Below are 24,481 nucleotides of genomic sequence, written 5' to 3' on the forward strand. Positions count from 1 at the left end.
CAGACTAAATTAGCTGAGCATGTGTGGCGATGACAGCCAGGAAAGACAGGGGAGTAATATATATTTCATTCGACAGCAAGCTAAGAGACATCTTTGTAGCTCACACAAGAACCCTGGGAAATGTTGGGCAGTCATGAATGCTAAAAAGCCTTTGGGATTCCTGCCAAGGGGTCGGGCTTACATGCTCCCGGCCATAATAACAACTTCATAGGCAACACGGAGAGTGACAGGTTGGCTTATGCGGAAGGTTTTACACTTTGTATGCTTGGAGGCACTACTTAGCCACCACTCTCCACCTTTGCAGCCACCTCCACCTCTAGAGTGATTGGAAGACACCTCACGCGTCCACTGAGAGTATTCAGTTATTCATGTGAGTGCAATGGGGAAGGCTGTGAAAAGAATGTGTGTGGTCTCCTACCATAGGCAGATGCTGGGGGTATTAAATCATTCATTTCTTGCTTTAAAAGGCCAGGGCTCTTATTAATAATGGGGTGAATGGGAATCAGGCCTGTGGCTAAGAGCTGGGGTAAGATGAGAAAATGAACATTTATGAGCAGCTGTGATGTGGCAGGCGCTTTCCCTCCTTTGGCACTTACAGCCTTGCTACATCAGGACTATTTCTCCTCTTTAACCATGTGTTAGATTTAAGAGGGTTTGAGAACGCCATCTGAGGTCACAGGGTTAGAGCTGGGTTGGGCCCAGCTCTGTCTGCCTACACATTCCTGGTTCTTTCCACCCATCCACATGGGACTCCTCAGGGCTTAAAGAGGTCAAATCTTTCTATATGTGTAACTTAGTTGCCTTCTGGGGAAGGTGCAGATTGTCTGTGGGAAACTGAAGGGGAATTGTTATAGGCAAAAGTGGCCTAAGGAAGTGGGTGCATTAACATCACAGCTTCTTCCAAGGTACCTAGGATGCAGCCTGAAACCCCAAATTGCTTCCCTTGTCGGAAGGTACAGGCACAGGCTAGGCCAGTATGGTCTGAGATCTGTACATATATATTTTCCTTTAAAATATGTCTTTATTGATTTTAGAGAGAGAGGAAGGGAGAGGAAGAGAGAAACATTGATGTGAGAAGGAAACATCATTTGGCTGCCTCCTGCATGCCCCCTATTGGGGATTGAGCTTACAACACCCGGCATGTGCCCTGACCAGGAATTGAACCTGCTACCTTTTGGTGTATGGGAAGACTCTTCAACCAACTGAGCCACACCGGCCAGGGCTCAGTCACTTTTCAAGACCTAGTTGTCACTTCTCTTTTTGTTCTTTGTCCTCATTGTCAAACACTGGCACGTGTTGATAGGTCAGAGCTGAGGTTCTTGCTTACTGTCGTAAAAAGAAACACTAAGAGGACAGAGTCCTTGTACGGTCATGGTGGGTGGGAGGGCAAAGCCAGGATACTTAGGAGGTTTTGAAGTCCCCTTTAAGATGGGCCTTCTCATGCAAAAGCTTGGTTAGGATTGGGTAAGGATCATGATACCAGTTACCATTGGTAAACTCAGGGAGGGGAGGGTTTTGAAGATAAGATCAGAAGGGACTTGGTTCATAAACAATCAACTTGATGTCATTTATTGAAAAGTAGATCAAATTTAAATGGATTTGCAAAGACATTTAGTTATTTGCCAAACTTATCTTCCTGGGCAAGGATTTCCTAGAATAAGAAAGTCATGTTAGTGAGGACAGCAGAAGGGTCAAGTCACGTGAGAGTGGCCGGTGTGGGTGTAGACAACTCTGATTCTCACCATTCATGGCAAACATGGCCGTCTATTCAAATTCCACCACGGCTCTCATCACAGCAGATGCCACTATGCGTTTCCACTTGTCCCCACAGGTGAGTTTCTTGGGATCAGGGCCAGAGCTTCCAGTCAAACACTCAAACACTGAAAATGCTTGTGGAGTTAATGAAAGAAAATTTCCAAATGTCCCTGTGCCAGTAATGAGCTGTGTTACATTTTACAGAGAATATCTTCAGTACATATCCAATATTTCTACTCCCCCAACCCCTCTCCTCCTGTCCCACCTCTTACACTCAAAGAACATGGGAGAAAAATGTGATCAATTTGGAGACAGAAAGAAATATGAAACTAAGCCCCTTCCATCTAGTGTTTTATCATAAGCATCGCTATATATTTCTGAGTGGGACAAAGCTCAACATCAGCATTAGGAATGTGAGGTAACTTGGTAACCTGCATGAAATGTTGGCAGCCTGCTCTTCCCTTCTGAATCAGTGCACACATTTAAAGCCAGGTTACCTCTGTGGCTACAATATAATGGTGCCTTCATTTTCTTGCTTAATCTTCCAGAATCAATCAGAATTCCGTGTCTGAGCTTTGCTACGGTAATTGCAGGGGAAGGAGCTCGGCCAAACGAATGTAGGTCACTTCATGAGTTTTCTGCTGGGCTCAGAACAGTCACTAGAAGGAAGACTCAGCTGGGACCCAGGGCCCCTGCTTTATTTCTCATTTCTATACTCAGACAACACACGGGCAGCTTCTTCCAGCTGTTTCTTTTTATTTATTTGTTTGTTATTTTATTTTTAAAATATATTTTTATTGATTTCAGAGAGGATGGGAGAGGGAGAGAGAGACAGAAACATCAATGATGAGAGGGAATCATTGATCCGCTGCCTCCTGCATGCCCCCTACTGGGGATCAAGCCCGCAACCCGGGCATGTGCCCTTGACCAGAATCGAACCTGGGACCTTTGGGTCTACAGGCCCTATTCACTGAGCCAGACCAGCTAGGGCCCAGCTGTTTCTTACCTATCCACAACTCCATGAAGTATTACAGTCTGCAGTTTTTCTACTAGACTTGTCAGTGACAGGATAAATGGAGGTGGGGATAGGGATCTGAAATGACAGGATTACAGTAGAGCCAGATAACAAGAATGCCAATAATGCACTGTGATAGGTTCACATTTGCATAACAGCCTTGTCAATAAAAGCTCTTCCTATTCTCACTGAAAAAATTAAAAGGCAACAATCAGTTCACTATTCCTACCAGGTACTTGTCTATGTTTCATCTCTTAATAAGGGATCTAGCTGACCAAATATCAGGGGCATCTTTTGGGGTTGCAGAGTCCTGAGAAAGGGAGGAAGGGAACAGGTAGGTGGTTGGGATGGGCCCACTGCTGGTCAGAAGAGCTGGTCAGAAGACAATGTCCATTGACTAAAAGGGTGAAGTTAGGACTTAGCAGAGGCTGGTAAAATCTTGGAAAAGAGTGAGGAGAGGTGGCAAGTGTTGAGTAATAAGTGAAAGTAGGGGCTAACATGTACTGAGCCCTTAAATACTAGTAATTTGTCTTACAGTAGGATATTACTCAGAATTGAAAATGAAGAAATGAATTCTACACGGGAATGTGAATGAATCTAACAAAAAACAAGTTCCATACATGTCATATGATACTCTTTTTATAAAGTTTAAAAACAACTAAAACTAAACATTGTTAGACATACATTTTATAGGAATAATACAAAAAAAAGCTGAGGAGGGATTCACACCTCATTCAGGATGGGGGTTACCTCTTCGAGAGAAATGAGTTGGAAGGTTGATGGGTTACTGGATGTTTGTCACATTATAAACAAGGGCATAAAATAAAAGACAGTGCTGCTTAGACAAATGATTGAAGTGTGCCGTGGACCAACCCAGCGATTGCCACTAATTCCAATTCCAAAAACCTGAGGTCATGTGCCACATTATGTTATGTGCACACAGACGAATAGTAAACAACTGAATACAACACATCAGGTACTAAGCACTTAGCGGGGCAGACACTGGACTCAGCATTTTGTCCGTCATCTCATTTAGTCCTAATGACCACTTTGCGAGGTAGGTAACATTATAAACCTCATTTTCCATGAGGGTTAAAGGGGAACAGCATATGCCTCCCCAAAATATGCCACTTGGCATATTGATTATTTTGAATTGAAGTTATTTAAGAAACAGCCAGTGCAAGAAGGACACTCTGACCCTCCTTTGTTCCCTGAAAGCAGAAAATTAATCTCCCATGTGAAAAGCACCGTCCCTGTACCAGGAGGTAAAGAGACATCCTTGTCACCAGAGGTGGAGAATTCAGAGCCCAGAAGGCTGTATACACAAACTTTATTTCCTCCTCACTAATTCACTACCCCGGACCACCCCCCTTTGTCTTGTCCATTCTTCACAAATGTATTGTTTCTTTGTCTAAAAGGCTTAATAGTTGCCTGCTCTGGTCACTCTGAGTCTCATTTTTCTGTGAGTTCCTGTATATACTAATTAATTTGGTTTTCTATTATTAATCTTTCTCATGTCAATTTAATCATTAGTCCAGCCAAAGAACCGAGAGGGGGAGAAGGGAAAGGTTACATTCCCCTGAAGGGTATTGGGTACAGAGAGGTTAAATCACTTGCCCAAGGTCATACAAAGGTCAGATGGTAGAGCTAGAATTTGAACTAAGTCCAGCAGCCCAAGCTTTATTGTTGAAAAGTTTGAGCTCAATTTCTTCTCAAACCTTTTTTTTAATTTAAATTCTTTATTGTTGACAGTATTACATATGTCTCCCTTTCCCCCCATTGACCTCTCCCCAGCCGCTCCCACCCTCTTCTTGAACCTTGACAACTCCAAGGAGCTCCTCACTTTGGTTAGTACCTGCTGCTTAGAACCTAGCATATTACACAGCCCTCGTCAGTCAGCATGGATGAAACACCCAACATCTCCTTTAGGGTGACCCTGCCAACCTGGGGCCCGTGCCCAGTGGAGCAGTGACGGGCAGTGTTTGCACACTAGGGACCAGTGATTGACTGGTTGTGAGCACCCTGCCAACGAGAGGTCTAGCCATAGTCTAGTTGTTATTCTAAGAAGTGGTCTGAGGTCAAGAACTTGGCCAAGGAGTGGGAAGTGCTAGAGTAATCAGACTCCATCTTGCAGAATTCAGATTGTGGAGCATGGAGAGCATTGGTGGCGGATGGAGAATGGGGAGACTTCCAGAAGGAAGAGCTCTCACGCAGGCCCTGGGATACGCCAAGAAAGTGAAGCCTTTGGTACAGGGACATAGAACATAATCACCATCTGTGATTCCCTAGACGTGTGTGTGTACTGCCCTTGCCCACTCTTTTATTTACCCTGGTGAACCCGGTAGAAGAGTAAGTAGGAGTAGTTATGGATGAGAGATGGCAACTTCCCTTTTCTGTACAATGTGTGCCAAAGATGGTGGTGAAGGCACTTAACTTTCTGCAATGAGAGATTTGCTCTTCGCAGCCCTTTCTTGGGGGTGACAGAGAGGCCAGAAGCGGGGCCTCCGGAGGACCCGGGGAGGAAACCAGCTTGAGGAATAAAATTAAGTTGAAAACCTCCGTTGACATTTAAGAAAAGTCAACAACCATCTAAGTGATGAGAGAGACCAGAAATATAACTGGCTGAATGTCAGTTTTAAAACCAGAAAGATAGCTGCTACTTTATCTCGCCGAGCAGGTGTTTCCGAGCAGTAAATAACTCACGGAGGGTCTATTAAACTTTAATGCTTGTGATAACAGCAAAGAGCATGTCGCCGCCCCACTCAAAATGCACACATATATATAAAAACAAACAGCAATTTTCAACATTGATGCTTTGCACCATTTTCCTTTCACAGTTGTTTTGCTGCATTATCTCCCGCTATTATCTGGACCGCAGGGCCTTGCTGCACGAAGCTGATTTGCAATCGTGGGCAGAACAACCTAATGTAATTAACTACCTGGCAAGTGTACAATGATCATTTCCACATAAAAAAGATTATCTCCTTGAACGAACACCCTCCGAATAAGGCACCGATTTTGCCGCTTGTGAAACAGGGGTTGAGGTTTGCATTTTTTTTTTTTTTTTGAGAGGAAGTGTGTTGCCTCCTGCTTTCCTCATTTAGTTTCAACACATCTTGGTGAGGCTTTTATTGAAAGAGTAATCATGGCACTTCAAAGTGACTTCAAAAAATATCCAGAAGAAAAAAAAATGAAGCGACGTAATTGGAAAAAAGGTTAGCGATGGAGAGATGCGCAATTTGAATCAGCCAGATGAGAATTATTATGGCATAATGAGACTTTGCACTCCCATTACACTGGCGTTTGTGTCTGAGCCTTTACAAACCACGAGCTAATGATGCTTCCTGCCGCCCGTGACTCTGAGGTCGCGGTTGCTGCTGTCTGATGAATGGAAAAAATAAGCCACCAAGACCAGGTGAGCTGGGCTTTGCTTCAGTTCAAGCTGTTTATTAACACCGTGGTTTGGGATAAAATATAGGAACCGCAATGCCCAGGCTCTCTCGCTGCTCTGTTCCCCGTTGCTGGAGAGCCCAGACTTTCTGCTCCTTGCCCTGCACAGCGAGGCCCCAAGATGCAGAGGCAGGGAGACTGGGTGGCGATGTGGCTGGGAGCTGGGTTTAAGGACCCGGCGCCCCCCTCCACCCCCCCTCCCCCACCCCCAATGACACGTATTGGACCTTGCAGGTGAGACTAAATGCTCTCTGGAAATGAGAAGAAGGGAAGGGAGCGGCACAGCTGTGTGCAAGAGCCCACGGTAAACGTTCAGGAGTTTGCCAGCTGGTTGTTAAATCTGAGGGAGCTTGAAATCAATCATAATGGGAGTAGAGCAGGTCCTCAAATAAGGTGGCTTTGTTCAATGTCATTTTTTTTATAATGTTTAGGAGAAAAAAACTGATTCCCAACCAGGGCTGCTGTCTGAGTGGGGTGTGTATGTTCTCCCCATGTCTGCGTGGGTCTCCTCCAGTGGTCCAGCGCTCTCCCACGTCCCAAAGATGTGCATGGGAGGTGAATGGGCACGTCTAATTGTCCCGGTCTGAGTGAGTGAGGGTGTGGGCCTGAGTGCGCCCTGTGATGGAAGGGCGTCCTCTGTCCAAGGAGGGACCGGCCCTGCACCCTGAGCTGTCTGTCACCCTTGACCCTGAACTGGAATAAGTGGGTTGGAAAACATGATCTGACTTGTTTCTATTCATCATCTTTACAGGCGCATATAGCTCACATTAATTTCAATATTTAACATTATAACTATTTTGGGGTCTTTATTTGGAAGTTTGGTTATATTTTGTGACTAGAAATATGCCATAGCAGCTTGACTCTTGGCGTATGTAAGTTAGCCTCCAGTCAAATTGGTTTCCTTATAGGACCTGACCTAATGTTTACTTAATGTTGCAGTTTCCAGGACCCTCCCCCCCCCCCCCCGCCCCATCCATGAAGTTAAGTCTATTGACACCACAGATATCAGCAAATAAAGTGATCAGGGCTCCCTCAGCCCCAAGCCAGTTCACCAGTACCCAGGAGAGTGAGTGAAGAGAGCTGAGTGTTTTGTATCCTGCATGAAAAGTAGTGTCTTATAGCCATCAAGCAGGTGATGGGTGATACTGCAACAGAGGACAGGAGAACCTTCCTGGAGTTCAGTGAAATTAGGTTCATGCCATGTCCTTTAAGTCTGAGATTTGGGAGATTTCGGCCATCAGTTACATGATCGTGGGAAAATCAGTCACAGAAACCAGGAAGTGCCTCTCTACCTTCTGTGGGCGGTTTGCTTTTATTTCTGTGTCCTCTCCCATCTCCATCATTTATTCATTAATTCATTCAGCAACTTAGTGTTAATTCCTCCCTGAAGATGTATTTTTATTTTAAACGGGAAGGCAGGAAGAAGAGGCCCAAACAACCCACTAACACTTAATTCAACATTTTGGGCAGACACTTCCCCATGCACTTTCTAATTATTTACTGAATTAATCCTCAAGCCAATTAAGTCATTACTATTATTATGATCCCTATTTTATACATAAGGAAATGGGTTCAGAGGGTTTACTGTAAACTAGCTCTACTTCAGCAGTGCCTGGACAGAGCTTGCTCAATGAATATTCAGACAATAACCTTTACATGGACCTCAGGGAGCTTAGGGCCATTCTGGGGTCTGCTTGCTTTCAGATTCTATGGAGGAAAGAACGGTGAATTAGAAGTCTAAAGACCTGCATTCTAGAACTCTTCTCTGCTACTTATTTTATCTCTTGGAGACTTTGTTTTCTCATGCCAATGAAGATAATATCTTCTTTGTTTTCTGTATTTGTTTTGGTGAGGACTAAAGAGATAATGTATGGGAAGGTATTTTGGTTAATGGTGAATTATTTTGCAAATATAAAATCAATTCTGATTTCTTCCTACTTGACTCCTGCCTGCATCCCTTTCTTCCTACCATCTCCTCTTTCCCCATTCATTTAAGAGATTAATTTCTACTCCAAAGAAGGTGATTTTTTTAAAGCTGTTTTCTTAAAGCGTGCTAAGATCCTTGAACTGACAAGTGGTATTTTCTAACAGTGCTGAGTTATCATGCTCATGTCCAAATTTATGCCTGATTCCTGGGAAAGGGGTCTCGGGTCCTCAGAACAAGCGTTGACCCATTATTCTTGCAGCTCTCCAGGTGCGTAATACTCCCCCCGTCCCCCCCCCCCCATATATGCAGAGCACTCATTTAAACTGTTAGTGCAAAGATGGAGATAGACAAGACCAGCCATATGGCAAGTGACTCAAGCAGCACCGATGGCAACATTGCAAATCATCACCTCCTCTGCGCTGGGAGCTGGCTACAGAGAGCAAGGTCACCTCAGCGCATCCTATCTAATGCTGCCCTGCATCCCTAACTCCCTTTCTGCCCCACCCACACACCCTTGCCTCCCTCTCAGAGCCTCAGGGCCTCATGGCCCCATGTGCCTCCTCTCTCAAGTCAGTCTCTGAATCTAACAGTCCACTCATCCCAGGAGGAAAGCCAGCTTTCCTGTCCTGCGAGGTTCATTCTGCACCTTGGCCACTACCTGCCCACTCTAAAGCAAATGTGCCCCCCCCCCCCCAATCCATGGGCAGGATGGTTCAGCAGGGGAAGGGAGAGCTTGGAGTGGAAGAATCAGGTTCAGAAAGCACAATTGGCTTATACTGAATGAGCTTGGCCTCGGTTTCTCCAGCAGAGCCTGCAGATGAGAAGGCAGCCTGGTGATACCTTAATTACAGGCTTGTGAGAGCCCGAGCAGAGGGCCCAGTTAGGCCATGCTACGCTTCCTAACACAGAGAGACTAATGCAGATTAAGAAATTGACCCAAAGTCACATCCTAAGTTACAGAGCTGGGGTTGAATCCAGTTGTCTGCCACAAGAGTCACATTCTTAGCCATTTCTCTCCTCTGCCTCTTTCCAAAGTGTTTTTATAGCCGATTTTCTGTTCAGTATTGTAATTATTTCTTCAATTTTCCATGCTTTAGTAACTCATAGGCCATAATGCCCTTGACAGAAGAGGCCTTAGAGGAGGTTTTTGATATTTCTTTCAAAGAGCTCATCTCCTCTTTGACTATCTTTTGTTGTTAACACACTGCCAATTGCATGGGTCATGGTCCCAGGCCCTTTTAGACCTGCTAGTGCACTTGCAATATTTCCAGATGTTTGTGGGTCTGCACAGCGTCCTACGTCTATACTTCAACTGCCTAAATTACATAATATTATATAATATGAAAATTAGATCTCTATGGAAAAAGTCATGAAGATTTTAGATGTAAGGAAACATAGAATGGAACAAGGATAAACTTAGCTGGAGAAGCAAAATAAATGAAGAGAAACAATGGGGAGGGGGTGCAAGGGGGGGCTATGTCAGCCTCCGGATAGGATGTCAAATCCCTTGTTAAGATAGATTTAATGACCCTTGCCCTTGAGTCCAGTCAGAATCAGTGACATAATTTTCAGGGCCCAATGCCAAATCAAAAGGCAGGGCCCCTTGTTCAAAAGATGGTGACAACATGGCCCTTCTGAGCATGGAGCCATGTGACTGCACAGGCTGCACACTCAGGAAGCCAGCCCCGAGCACAGTTCTCATAAATCCTGAGGAATATTGGACCTTGTGTTGGTTATTATTAGACATCTATTATTATTGTAATAACTCTTTTCCTCTCGGTGCTTCTTGCCTACAAAAGAGCTTTCACACGGACACCTAGAATCTACACCGTGTTTCCCATCCCATCCCTTCTGCCCTGGGCTACACGGGGATGTTTAATTTGTGAGGTAGGGAAGGCTCTTGTCTTCTTGTTTTACAGATCAGAGGATTTAATAGCAAAAATGGTTAATGCCTTGATCAAAGTCACACAGGAAATGTGGTTCCCTTATCTCTGCAGCTTCTTCTAATGGGATCATAAAGCTAAGTGCAGGAAGATCTCCTATTCTTGTCCTCCATCCTCCACCCCAGCACAGGGTCCTAGTGTGTTACACTCAGGGTGGTGGCTCAGGATGTACTGATTATTTAAGAGATTGGTTTAAATTTATTGGTAAGACCAGGCAAGGGACTTTTTGGGGAGAGAGAGAGAGAGAGCGAGAGAGAGCGAGAGAGAGAGAGCAGAGTTTTAAGTGAAATTGACTTCGTGGGAGGTGACTTGTTTTAGAGTCAACCCGGCAATCCAGTTCAGGCCTTCTTCTTGGCATCCTTTGTTTCTCTCATCTCATCAAGTGAAAGGATTGGGCATTTCTCCCGTAAGAAGCTATGTCCTTAAGTCTCGTGACAGCTCCTTTGATGACAATTTTAACTGTTATGAGGGGAATGTGGAGATTTAAGGCGTGAGGTTGAGGGTATTCAATCTTTTCTATACCATCAGATCACCTGAGGCCTAGGTATGCTCAATCACCTAGCTGCCAAGGCAAGTGGTGATTCGACCTTGAAAGGGTTCCTTTCACAAGATGACATTCCCTCCGTCTAAGGGCTGTGATGATTTGTACATCAAACACCAATAAATACAACATCGTTTGCTGAGCTCATATTTATTTCGTCCTTATTATCACACAAAGCTCCTGTTCGAAGGAAACAGGTAACAAAACAGAGAAAGATAGTGTGGGCACTTGTAGACCTAATTTTAATTCGTATTAATAGTCATTTTTAACACATGGTGAATTGATGTCTCACACTTTTGAAATCTTACCATCAAAGAGAATGCCTTCAAGGCAAACTATTGGGACAAATTCTGCAATAGAAATCATCATTTTGTTTTGTTTTATTTTAGTTTTAACCACAAGTATTTATTGACGGATTGGAGAATGCCGTTTTAGTAGAACAATAAGGCACAACTGTGGATTGACATATTCCTGCTGGTCTCATTTGTCATTGATTCAACCTTCTCAAGTACAGGCTGCCTTCCATTTTCTTTAGTCCCTTTTAATTCCTCAGTCCTCTATCAGCATAGTCTGTGGTCTTAGTGCTCCTCCTGTTTGAACCCAATTTAGGCAGCAATGTGATTTATTTGCATATTGCATATTTACAGTCATAGTGTGGTGAAGTCCAGGCATGAAGTTTTAGACCTCTTAGGGACATTAGAATAATTTAACCCAATCTTCCCCTTTCTGGAAGAGGAACGTCAAGGTACTGTCGTTCTCAGGATAACATGGAAACCACCAGCAGATCCACAGTCAGGACTCATGGCTTCTAATTGAGTATCCACTGCTCTTTTCTGTATACTAAGCAACCCCATTCTCTAAGAGTCATTTATTACACAACTAGCTAGTACCTCATATATTTTTTCTTCCACACTTGCGCTTGGTCATAAGATATAAATATCATTCTTCTCCAGTTGTGCTAATGGACTCCAAACGCCATCATCACACCTGAATCTTACATCTTGGACTCATCTTTTCTATCTCTTTTGTCAGCTGTTTTCTCTTTGCAGAGGTGGGTGGGTAGTAGTGGTGGTGTATGCTAACCAGTTCCAATTCCTTTATCCCTTCTCAAAACTTCATCTTAATTGATATTCATCCATTAATATCACAAAAATTCTTGCTGAACACCTTTTAAGTATGTAAGGCCCAGTGTCTTTAAAAGAACATAAAAAAGCCTTTCTTTCCTCCCGTACCCTCCAGCCTCCTCTGACCCCTGCTTTATAGTGAGCCTCTATCTTCAGTTGTTGAGCTCTAGGGATGGTTTCTATTGCAGAATCTGCCTTGTTGTCCCTACAGTTTACCTCAGAGGTGTCCCCTGTCATGGCAGGATTTCAAGAGTATGAGAATTGACCATGTGTTAGAAATGATTATTAGTATGAATTACAATTAGGTCTGCAAGTGCCCACACTATCTCCATTTTGTTCTCCTGTTTTCCTCAAACAGAAGCTTTAAATGAGAAAAAGGAATGAAACAAATATGAAATCAGCAAACCACATTCAATTTACTGGTGTTTGATGCAGAAATTTTCACACCTGTATATGGAGGGAATGTCATTTGTGAAAGGAACACATTTCTGTCATTGCTCTCTCCCTCCTAGCTGGGCTCTGGGACTCTGGGGGATTTAGCCCCACAATTGCATCATTACATAAGCTTTACTAATATCCCACAATAGGATCCCTAGGTCGGAGGAATAGATGCCTCTAGTCAAGGCTGGAAATGTTTACTTATGAGGAGGCTCTGCACCCTGGGAAATGGTGAGGGGAGCAGAAACTCTCAGAGCTGCCGCCTAGCAAGAGTAAGGTGTAGGAATCAGAGGGAAAGTTGAAAGCAAGGGCCAGTGACCACTGACACACCACAGTAACTGCCCGAGATTTGTGTGTGGAGGCAGATCAATGACAAATGAGACCAGCAGGGATGTGTCATTATTGGATGCTTATGTCAGAAAGCTGTTCACAGGTGGCTAATAGACAAGATGCAAACCTCAGCTGGTGGTGTCTCAAAACTGTGTTGTCTTCAGTTTACCTATCATTTTGCATAATCAAAGTTCCTAACTCGCTCTTCCATACTTTTATTGTTATTTATTTCATTTTTATTTTTAACCGGAAGTGATCTGACTGGAGATCAAACCTGCAAAATTTTGGTGCACGTTTTGATGCTCCAACCAACTGATCCGCCGGCCAGGGCCATATTTTAATTTTCTATCCTACTTCTTTTATTCCTTCTGCATGACCTTTGTCCAGCGAGTCAGTGGACTGCAGCTGGGCACATCTGTGCTGAAACCTGATTGGACAGAATGCTGCTGTGACCACAGCTTTACTCTGTTTGAGCAGTCCAGAGCTTGATTCTATACGTTTGCATATGTTGTGTGATGTGGTGTGTGTGTGTGTGTGTGTGTGTGTGCGCGCGCGTGCGCGTGCTGCAGGGTTGGCTGCAAGCCTTTGATAACAAATAGAATAATACTGTTTATATTCACATGGGGAAAGACTTGACTATCAGAAATGAGCTCTTCACAGCATAATTACAAGTTGCTCTGGTGAACAATGAAGATATAATCAGTGCACCTATTTGTCCTCCTGGATTCCAGCTGCTAAAGCAATTTCTTTTTCACAGACCTTACAATTTTGTGGTCCTTGTGAAAATCCACCGTTTCCCTCCTGAAATCCTGTGAAATGGAGCTCGCGAGAGGAAACACGGTGGAAACCGTCTGGCTCCTGCATCATCTCCATGAAATTGCGCAGATCATCTTTCCAGCTCCGCTACCCTGATTGCATGTTTGTTGAAAATGACAGTTGATGTTGTGTATCTCTTTCATTAGGGAGGCTCAATGAGCTTGACATTATGAACTGACTGCAGCACTTGCTGTCTGTAAACACGAATCCACAGAGACACCTCAGATGGTGCTTGAAGAAAAATAAAGCTCTTGGAATGTGAGGAACCAAAAGAAGGCTCTTGGCCATATTTTCAATCTGGCAGGTGTGTTATTAGCCATTCATAAGTAAGCCATTTTCTATGAGGCCTACACACCAAGATTCAGAGGGCAAACATTCACATCTGGGTTCAAGCACTTCAAGTGGCCAATTCAAGTGGAGGGGGAACTGGGGACCCCTGGTGGAGAAAGGAAGTCAAGCCAGACTGGTTGCTTTTTTCGTCTCTTATTCCTTGAGCCCTGGCTGTGTTAAGCACTTAATGCTGGATAATGAATCACATGCAGACAGGAATGATCACTGTTTTCTAGCTAGTTTAAATTGTATGCCATCCTGAAACCTTCATTCTAAATGGTCAGAAATTGGGGCGGCGGGGGGGGCGGTGCTGGAACTCCTGAATAGGGTGTTGGTGTTTTCTCAGCAAGTGTTTTTAGCATCTATGTAGCCTGCTGCCCCTTGGGGATTTGTCCCCTTTAGTACTTAGCATACCCTCCATGAGAGGCCTTTGTGATGGGGAAATGGGTACCACTCACTTCTCCTGATCAAACTCATTTTTGGAATTGCCTTCTGGATTGAGTTCTTGCACCCTCATGTTTATACCTGGCTCTCTGAAACACTGCTCTGCAGCCTGGGAGGATACTCCAACAAGACCTTTGGTCCTTCTCATTTCCAGCCTTGTCATCTTCCTGCTCAACTCGTTCCTCACCTATCCCACGCAGTTCCTGGCCTTGGTCTGGGTATAGGTCTCCTCACATCTCCCCACTCCCCCACTCCCCCAACTCTGACCATCTGCCCTCTTGTAGGGCTTCCCTGAGGAGCTCACCAGCATGCTGTGTTCTTAAATAGTTGATCCAAATGAGCTCTGCTGACCTCATGTGGTCCACTGTGGTTCCATGTAGGCCTGTTTCTGACTATGACCTCCAAGCCTCAATCCCATGCCTATATTGGGAATGGAACCAACAGCAGGACAGTCAGAAGAAATGGTTGGGGTAAAGGAGTAAAACTATGTCTAAAAGTCTTTATAAAAGGGGGACTGATCTTAGAATCTCAAAATCATTGCTTTTTACCCCCTTTACTCCCCTTTCCCTCTTCCTCATAGAAGTTGGTCCTTCTCCAGATGGGGAATGGGAGGGTGGGGAGGATGTTCCTTCCCAGGTACTGGCTCTTGAAACCACCATACACCACATGGGGGCTGTAGACTGTCTATTGTAGATGAAAAAACTTCAAATGGGGCAGATTTAAACATAATTACCTGACCGCCACTGATGGATGAATGTGCACTTTACTAAACTTCCCAAAATGCTGGTTCAAAGTCAGCATGAGACCAAGAAAGCTCAGTTTCAGAGAATTTGCATTATGTTATCAGTTCACCCTGGAAATAGTAGTATCCATCTCGATATAAGAGGATATTATTTTTTTTCTGGTTTGCCCAGGACAGTTCCAATTTACATACAAATTCCTGGGTTAATTATTAATAGCACCTCCTTTCACTTTCAAAAAGTACTCGAATTTGGATGATAAATTATATATATATGGTCATCCTTCCCATATGTTCTTTGGTGCCTTTAATTCCAGATGAGCCCAGTTGTGAGAATGACAGGAAAGAGCAACAGTAAAAAAGTTAAGGGAAATGATTTTTATGTCTAAATGAAGAATGGCTTGAAAACTGAGTTTGGAAAGAGAACAGGAAAAAAACACACACACGCAAACACAAGACTATAAAACCAAGAAAATACTAGAGATAGAAAAAGTGACACAAACAAGGAAGTTCCAGGAAGTAAAACTTGGAAATGCCCCCAGAGGTGACAGTTAGTAGGGAAAGAAGCTTTCATGGATACTATTCTTGGGTGGAAAGAGTAATCTTTCGATTATTCTAGGAACTTGGACATTAAGGTGTTTATTAATCAGGAACCTTTGATCTTTCTTCCTAGACCCTTGTGCCTTAGGTTCTCTTGAGGGTCTATATGGGTAAAGGATTAACCAGGCCCCTGTCAAAGGAAATGATGACATATTTCTCTTGTCTTTAAAAGCACTCTTGGGGGAATTGTCAATTTCTTGAACAAGAGAGTTGAACTGGTGTTTGATCAGACAGGGGAAACCCACCATCTGCCATAGGCCCTTTGTCCTTCTGGAAAATTACTGAACCGCAGTGTATTAAAACTATACACAAACAAAAATCAATAGCTTGAGATTTCAGCTCTGACCACAAAGTCATTAAAAATGACAAGTATAAGTTTGTTCTTCCCTTAAGTGCTCTTAGAACACAAATGGAGTGGAACTCAAATATGGAGATATGTGCAGAGGGACATTTGAAGATTGAGGATAAAGAAGAAATGAGAGAATCCAAAGACGAATATGGTCAAGGAAAGAAAAAAATAATAGAACAAGGGAGTAGATATATCTAACAGAAATTAACAGAAAATAAACAGGAGCCCTTCTTCTCTTTAATATACCTCAAGGGTAGAACAGAATAAAGAGGCAATTGCTAATAGCTCTATTTGCCAGAAGGTGGGAAATGAGCAGATTAATGCCCCATAGAACACAGTACAGAATCAATACATTTTGGCAAAGTAACAATGATGAAGATGATGTTAAAAATAGTATTAGTAGCTAATTTTTATTGAGCTCTTAAGATGTATCTGGCACTTTTGAAATGCATTATGTTTGTTTACTCATTTAACACAACTATTCTATGGAGTAGATCCTGTTATTATCTTTATTTAAAAAATGAGGATACAGGCACCGAGTTGCTAAGTTAATTGCCCAGTCACATAAGCTGTGAATGGCAGATTTGAGATTTCGGACAACTGATGGACTAGAAATGAATGGAAGTTCTTGACTCAATGAGTGGATTGAGGAATGTTGTGGAAATTTCCCAGAGGCTGAATATAGACACAAAGGCACCTCAATCACACATGTATATTCAGGAAAGAAAACCAAGCCCATAATAGTGAGTAAGTGAATGGTTTCCAGGTATGTTTATAATTAATTCAATCTCTTCCCTTAATATTCATTATACTCGTACACGGTGGGGCAAAAGTAAGTTTACAGTTGTGAGTACACAAAACACAGAGTTTATCCTTGTATTATTATTTATTAATTATTGCATTATTTTCTGTACAAACAACTGTAAACCACTTTTGCTCCACCCTGAACTTGTTATATTATAATTGAGCTTTTTTATAAGCATGCTGACCTGATTATTTAGCATGGTGCTTAGAGATGCAGGGGATAGGTCAGACAATATTTTAGGAAACTAATTATCTGGAGAAGATTTGTGAAAGGCAACATAAGTGACAGGAAGGAACTCATGTGGAGAATGATGTGTGTCTTTTAGAATGGAGGAAATTTACCCATGCTCTGACAGCAAGACCACAGGAAAATTATTTGAGCCTGGCTGGGTTGCTTAGTTGGTTGGAGCACTGCCCTGTACACCAAAAGGTGGCAGGTTCTATTCCCAGTCAGGGTACATACCCAGGTGCGGGTTCAGTCCCCAGTTGTGTGTGTGGTGGAAGCAACCGATTGATGTTTCTCTCTCACATCAATGTTTCTCTCTCTCTCTTTCTTTCTCTCTGTCTGACTCTCTTTCTCCCTTCCTCTCTCTAAAATCAATTAAAAATTACTTGACATTAAGCTGATCACTTTTTTCCTAATGTTCTACTGCCTTAGTTGATCACTAGTAAAGCAGTTCTTTTTAAGTTCCCTTAAAAAGCTTATAATCTAGCTGGGAAAACTAAATTTATATAAACGTGTATATGGTAATATTCAGCCCAGGTAGACCACAGACTTTGCAAAGCCAAGGACTTGATCATCTCAAGTAAATCCCACTGAAGATGGCTTGACCAAGAAGACATTTATGATCCCATAGAACAGAGTTCAGACAAAGTATGGCCATGCTGGTTAATTTGCTGCTTTAAAGTTATGCCAGAGCTTCAGAATCAATTTCTCTGTGATTTTCTTGTTTTTTCCCTCCTGATTGCAAGATGGCGGCTGCAGCTCCAGGGATCACAGATGGTGCCAATGTACAGAGTCCGAGGAGAAAGCGTCTGTATTTTTGTTTCCTTTTTAAGAATGTGAGATCTTCCAAGAAGTCTCTCAACATGCCTACTTTCAACAATCATAGGCCAGACTTGACTCATATGCCCACACTGAACCGATAACTTGGCAAAGCAGATGGAAGTTAGCATGATTCACTTCAACCAGAAGGTCTCCAACTGTGGATCATGGATGTGTGAGGCTCTCCAGGATCCTTTCAGAGGGTTAGCAAATCAAACTAGTTCTAGTGGTACTAAGATATTATTGGTCTTTTAACTGTGTAGATATTTGCACTTGTAGTGCAATGTAACGGTAGGTAAAACTGCTGGCACGTCAGCATGAATTAAGGTGAAGCCCAAATAGGACTAGTAGCCATTGCGTTCTCTACTGCCCAACTCATAGTAAAGAAAAATGCCAGTTTTACTTAAAAATATCCACGATGAAGCACTAAAAAAAGACTAATTTGATTAAATCTTGGCCCTTAGATACTTGGTAAAAATCCTCTGTGTGACAAGATGGGAAGTGCACATGAAATATTTCAGCTGCATTCTGAAGTACAATGGTTGTCTTGAGGCATAAAAAGATGTGATCATTTGAGTGGAAACCTGAAGTATTCACTTTTTTGTCACAGAACACTATTTTTGCTTGAAAGAACAATGAACTATGGTTTTTCAGACATATGGTTGGGAGGAATTTTCTCCAAAATGGGGTGTCACTTCAAAACAACAACAAAATTGACAGTATTTGTTACCAATGATAAAATGAGAATTAGAGTTTGGGAAAAACCTGTATCTGCTACCATCAACTTGGCAGTTTTCCAATACTTAAAGGCACTTCTGATGAAATTAGTTGTGATGCTAACAAATCTGTTTTTTTTAAAAAAATATTTGTAGTGAACTAAGTCAATATTTGGAAGACCTGCATAATTTAATGAACCAGTATTTTCCAGATGAGCAAGGCATGCTGTTATAAAATACATGGGTAAATGACCCACTCAAGCAACAAGATGAATCAATGATTTGAGTGCAACAGAATAGAAAAAAGTCATTCACTTGGTTTAAGAATCCACATTGCAACTAAGCTTGAAGAAACTACCATTTCCAAGTTTTAGAATACCAAAGAAAATTATCCACAATTATCTAAAAAGGAAATACTCCTCTTTTTAAAAAATGATGTACTTGTGTAATTAAAAGTTAAATTTTCTCCATATACTTCAACTGAAACAAATATGACAACAGATTGAATGTGTAGGCAGAGACAGATATCCAGCTGTCTTCTATTAGGCTATACATTAAAGAGATTTATAGAAGTAAATCCAATGCCACTTGTCTCACCAAATTGTTTTGGAACATCTCATTATTTTTCATTAAAAACATGTTATTTATGTTAGTGTGTATGGTGTATTATCGCTCTCTTAGAACAAATTTACAAACAAGTATTTAACATTTTCTCAATTTTAAACTCTGATGCGGTAAATACCAATAGGTATAATTTACATAAACAAAACTCCTTGAGGTCTTTCTGAAGAGTGTAAACAGATCCCGAGACCAAAACGTTTGGGAAATGCTGGTTTGAAGAAACACTTTATCCGTGGGTTTGGGCGGGACACAGCCTACCTGGAAGCACATGGTTACCTGAGTCCTGATCCAGTTAGAATTCCTGTGAAGGAGGAGCAGATGGAAGTCGGGTGGTCACCAGTGTTTGCCACAGGGCTCATCATATGAGAAATGGAAAGAGGGAGTATCCAGTACTCTTTGAAGCAGAGAAGTCCATAGCTCAAGGGAGGAGACAAGGCCCATAGATGATTCCTCCCCCCCCCCTTTGATCTTCTTTAATTTTAGAAAAGAGAGATTCAGCCCGGCCAGTGTGGCTCAGTGGTTGAGCGGCGACCTATGAACCAGGAGGTCAGGGTTTGATTCAGGGCGCATGCTGGGTAGGGGGCGTGCAGGAGGCAGCCAATTCATGGTTCTCTCTCATCATTGATGTTTCTCTCTCTCTCCCTCTTCCTTCCTCTCTGAAATCAATACAAAATTATTTTTTTTAAAAAAAGATTGTACTAGGCAAGGAGGGGAACATCAGTGGAGGAGACAATATACAAAGTATAGCAAAAGTGAGAAATACCACCCAAATCAGTTTTTCTTAATTTAATTTTTTTACATTGAATAATTTCTATTTTTTTTCCTGGATTCATAGATACAGTACATTGCACACAGACATACACAAAATTTGGAAATATATACACATATGTTTCTGAAAGCTGTTTTCCAGAGGGGCTATGGCCCAAATATACTATACACACACTACATAAATGTGAAAAGCCTTTGAGGTAAAGTATTGTTTTGTTTCAATATTTTGTTTTTATTTTGGGGGAAGGGGGAAATGTAAGATTAAATTGTGTCTGTATTGCCGAAACCGGTTTGGCTCAGTGGATAGAGCGTCGGCCTGCGGACTGAGAGGTCCCAGGTTCGATTCCGGTCAAGGGCATGTACCTGGGTTGCGGGCACATCCCCAGTAGGGGATGTGCAGGAGGCAGCTGGTCGATGTTTCTCTCTCATCGATGTTTCTGGCTCTCTATCTCTCTCCCTTCTTCTCTGTAAAAAATCAATAAAATATATTAAAAAAAAAATTGTGTCTGTATTATTAAGCCAGGTAAAGACAGAGATAAAACTATTAGAATTGTTTTTAAAAGACATGGCTCTCCTGATGTGGCAGCCATAGAGTTTTTCATAGAGCTGAAGGGATGGGTGAATACTTTTGCTCAGTCAGTGTGTTTGTGTGTGTGTGTGTGTGTGTGGGGGTGTGTGTGTGTGTGTGTGTGTGTGAGTGTGTGTGTGTGTGTGTGGGGTGTGTGTGTGTGTGAGTGTGTGTGTGTGAGTGTGTGTGGGGGGTGTGTGTGTGAGTGTGTGTGTGTGTGTGTGTGTGGGTGTGTGTGAGTGTGTGCATGAGTGTGTGTGTGTGGGGTGTGTGTGTGTGCATGAGTGTGTGTGTGTGCGTGCGTGTGTGTGCTGGTTGCAGGCCCATGGATCGCCCGTGGGCCACACCAGCCAGCACATGTTTCTGAGGAAGGTCTCTGACATGGGGAACAATGCAAGTGCTGATTTCTGCTTTAGGAAAAGTGTTGGCTTCCAAAGAGGAAAAGAGACAGAAGGAAAACCCACGAAGCTGAGCTGAGACTGGGCTGAAGGAGCCCGTGCCTCTCCCGCCACCATCTCTTCTCTGCTGTGGTGAGAGAGGCAGGGTTATATCCACTGAGATTGGGATGGGCGTAGAAGGAGTGCCTGCAGCCCGCTCGGAGTGCCTGCTTCTCACCTTGGGCTGATGCTGTCTCCTGCTGAACAAAAAAGGCCTGTGAAATGTCAGCCCAGGAAGGCACTGCTGGCCTCACCTCCTACCTGCTCGTCCTGGGGGCTTGGGGCAGGGCAGAGCAGGCCTATCAGTTCTGCCAGCGATTCCCCTGCTGTCCATAGGGGTTATCATATCAATAGACCCACAAATAATTGCCTCTTCCAACCACTCCATTTCCCAGAGAAGCTAATCCCTAAGGGGAAGAAAAAGAGCTAACGAACCAGATCAGAAGGCAAAGCAGAAGGGAAACCTCTCCTAGGAAGGTCAGGGCAGCACCGGCCTCTCCAGGAGATGGTAAAGCAAGGGAGCAGGGACTTGGAGAGAATCATTAGCTGCAGACAAGACTGAGGAAGTAGGGAAAAAAGGAAGGAGAGGACAGAATGGGCTTTTTACCCTGTGTGCCTCATAAAATGAATGATCAAAAGTAAATTACAGACTTGCAAATGGGTGGTTAACGACTGAGACAATGTGACTGCGGAGAGAAGCTCATCAAAACACACTGGGCAAGAGCAGGAGGCAAGGACAGAATACAAATGACGCTGTAAAGCCGGGGCATCAAAGCAAACGGCCCCCAGCGGAGGCCGGGTCACTCCCCACACCTGTCGGGGCGCGGGGAGGACGTGCAGGGGCTGCTTTCAAAGGCAGAGGGGATGAAGAGACTGCGAGAAGGAAAAGAACAGGGTGAGCATGGAGGAGAGGAGGGGGATAGGCAATGGCACGAGGCCAGGGCCTTTGGAAGCTGCTGGAACAGCCCTTTCTCCCCTCCGGAGGGTGGGATTTCTGTGAACTGTGGGGCTTGGGGAGGGGCGGAGAGGCTGTGGAGAATGATTTATTCTTTGTAGCCATTTGCAGCCTCTCCACACCACAAACGCCCTGAGCTGTTGAAGTCATAGATGGGGGTGAGATTGGGGTCCAGGAGCCCCAGATCCACTCATGATCCCTGTGAAATCCCTTAGTCCTTCAGCTGATGCTCATTCCAGGTTGGCAAAAAGCTGGAGGACTCAGGTTCTGGGAGTGTTTTAGAGGAAAGGAGGCCCCGGCTGGTAGCTCAGTTGGTTAGAGCATCATCCCCATATGCCAAGGTTGTGGATTTGGTCCCCCAACAGGGCACATACAAGAATCAAGCAATGAGTGCATAAATGAGTGGAACAACAAATTGATATCTCTCTCTCTCTCTCTCTCTCTCTCTCTCTCTCTCTCTCTCTTTTTCCTCCTCCTCCCTCCCTCCCTCCTCCCCTCCCTTCCTCCCTCCCTCTCAAAATCAATACATGAAAAATAATTTTAGAGGGAAGGAGAATGCCGAGTGCATTTGCCTTTGCATTTCTCAATTGTCTTTGCATTTCTGATAAACTGGCAAAGACAACTAAGATGGTCTCTTCACACCGCCCCCCCCCCCCCCCGCCGCCACTTTCTTAGCACTTAAGCTTGGCATTTGCCCTGATTTTAATTTTTTGATATTTCCAAAGGATTTTGGGACTTGAATGCTCTTACTCGCCCCTCGCTCTAATGTGTTTTTTTAAAAAATATTTTTAATTGATTTCAGAGAGGAAGGAAGAGGGGAGAGAGAGAGAGAGAAAAATTAGTGATGAGGGAGAATCATTGATCCCCCAACCTGGGCATGTGCCCTGACCAGGAACTGTGCTATCACAGTGGGATGGGGGGTTCCACACGGTAACACCCCCCACTAATCTGGGATGGAGGGGGCACCTGAGTGGACCACTAGGGCTGCTGCTCTGAGGAAGACAGATGCTGCTGCATACCGCAAAGTCACACACGTCCACTGGACCATGGTTAATTTCAAAACAAGTGATTTGGAAGCCCCAGGATGTGCCAGGCACTACGCAAGGTGCTGAGGATGCACAAATGGTTATTTATAACTGTCCTCTGCATGTAAGAAGCTTACAGTACAGCAGGGGAGACGGATATACAAAGAAATATTTGCAAGAGTAATTGCAGAAGGAGAGCAACTAACTGAGCACAGTGGGGGGCTTCGCAGGGGAGGTGACATAAGATCCTGGTCTTAAAATGCCAGGTGAGGAGAGGGGGGTGAGGATGACACACCAGGAAGAGGGAACAGAGGCAAGAAGAGGGCATGCCATGTTTAGAAGGTGGCGAGGAGCTCAGTGTGGCTTGAGAGCAAGGAGGGGATGTGGGAAGTGGATTTGGAAAATTAGGCTGAGCATAGATTGGGGAGGATCTGTAAGGCAAGCCAGAGAGATTATCTTATTCTATAGGGAAGTCACTGGAGGTCCCTGAGTAGGGGAATGGCATGATGGGACCTGTGGTTGGAAAGCCCTCCCTGGCAGTGAGGTAGAGGATGCACACACACATAGATGCCTGTATTGTGGTCATTGGGTACATCTGTTGTGCCAGGCGACTACCTGCTTATACACAGGGACAGGGCCCAGCAGGTAGGAGCATAATTGGCAGGTGCTAGGATCAGATTTCTCTGTCCCACACAGAGGAGCAGCCACCTGCTCCCTGCAAATTTGAGCCAAGCCACACAGTAGGCTGCTTTCCTACCGGCCTTTTAGGCTTAAGTGGTAAATGCTCAGCTCAGAGGACATGAAGTGCAGAGCACAAGAGAGCGAAGGCAACCAATGCACCAGCACTGGCATCTGCCCAGGAATGACCTTAATTAAGAAGCCAGGAACCCAAGAAGCTTTCCAACAGGTTTGCATTTCTGATAGATTAGCAAAGACAACTAATATGGTCTCTTCACCTTCCCCCTCCCCCCTTATCACTTAAGCTTGGCATTTGCCCTGATTTTAATTGTTTGACATTTGCAAAGGATTTTGGGACTTGAATGCTCTTACTTGCCCCTCACTCTAATGTGTTTTTTTAAAAATATTTTTTAATTGATTTCAGAGAGGAAGGAAGAGGGAGAGAGAGATAGAAACATCAGTGATGAGGGAGAATCATTGATCCCCCAACCTGGGTATGTGCCCTGACTGGGAATCGAACCACAACCTCCTAGTTCATAGGTTGACACTCAACCACTGAGCCATGCCAGCTGGGCCCTAATGATTAATTGAACCCCATTGCTCTGTTTGGTGACAGCTAAAGTGTCACTTTCTCAGAAGAACCTTTCTTGGCTGTATAGACCGGCTTTGGTTCTCTTGTTTTGTGTCTCCCCAAGACTTAACTCTTCAGCAATAGCATTGTTCTGGGTCTTGTATTGTTTCCCCCTTCTTTCTACACCCAAACATGATACATTCTCCCAAGGCCTAAGGACTTGTTAAATGATCAACTAAAGCCACAAATAAGCCCATTGAAAACATAATGTTAGACTGCATGTGGCTAAGTGTATTATACTGCTTGCTAAACTAATGGGAGTGGTTAATTCTTGGAATTTCAGGCATTTTGCACTTGTTTCTAAGAAGCTCTCATCCCCCAATACAAAGGGCTACCTGGTCTACAAGGGAAAGAATAGACATATTTTGACTTGGTGGACCTTCCCCATCATCTTACAAGTCCCATTTACACTATGCAAGTGAACAATATGTC

This window comes from Myotis nattereri (assembly GCF_964212035.1).
Source record: "Myotis nattereri genome assembly, chromosome: 19".
Taxonomy (NCBI): domain Eukaryota; kingdom Metazoa; phylum Chordata; class Mammalia; order Chiroptera; family Vespertilionidae; genus Myotis; species Myotis nattereri.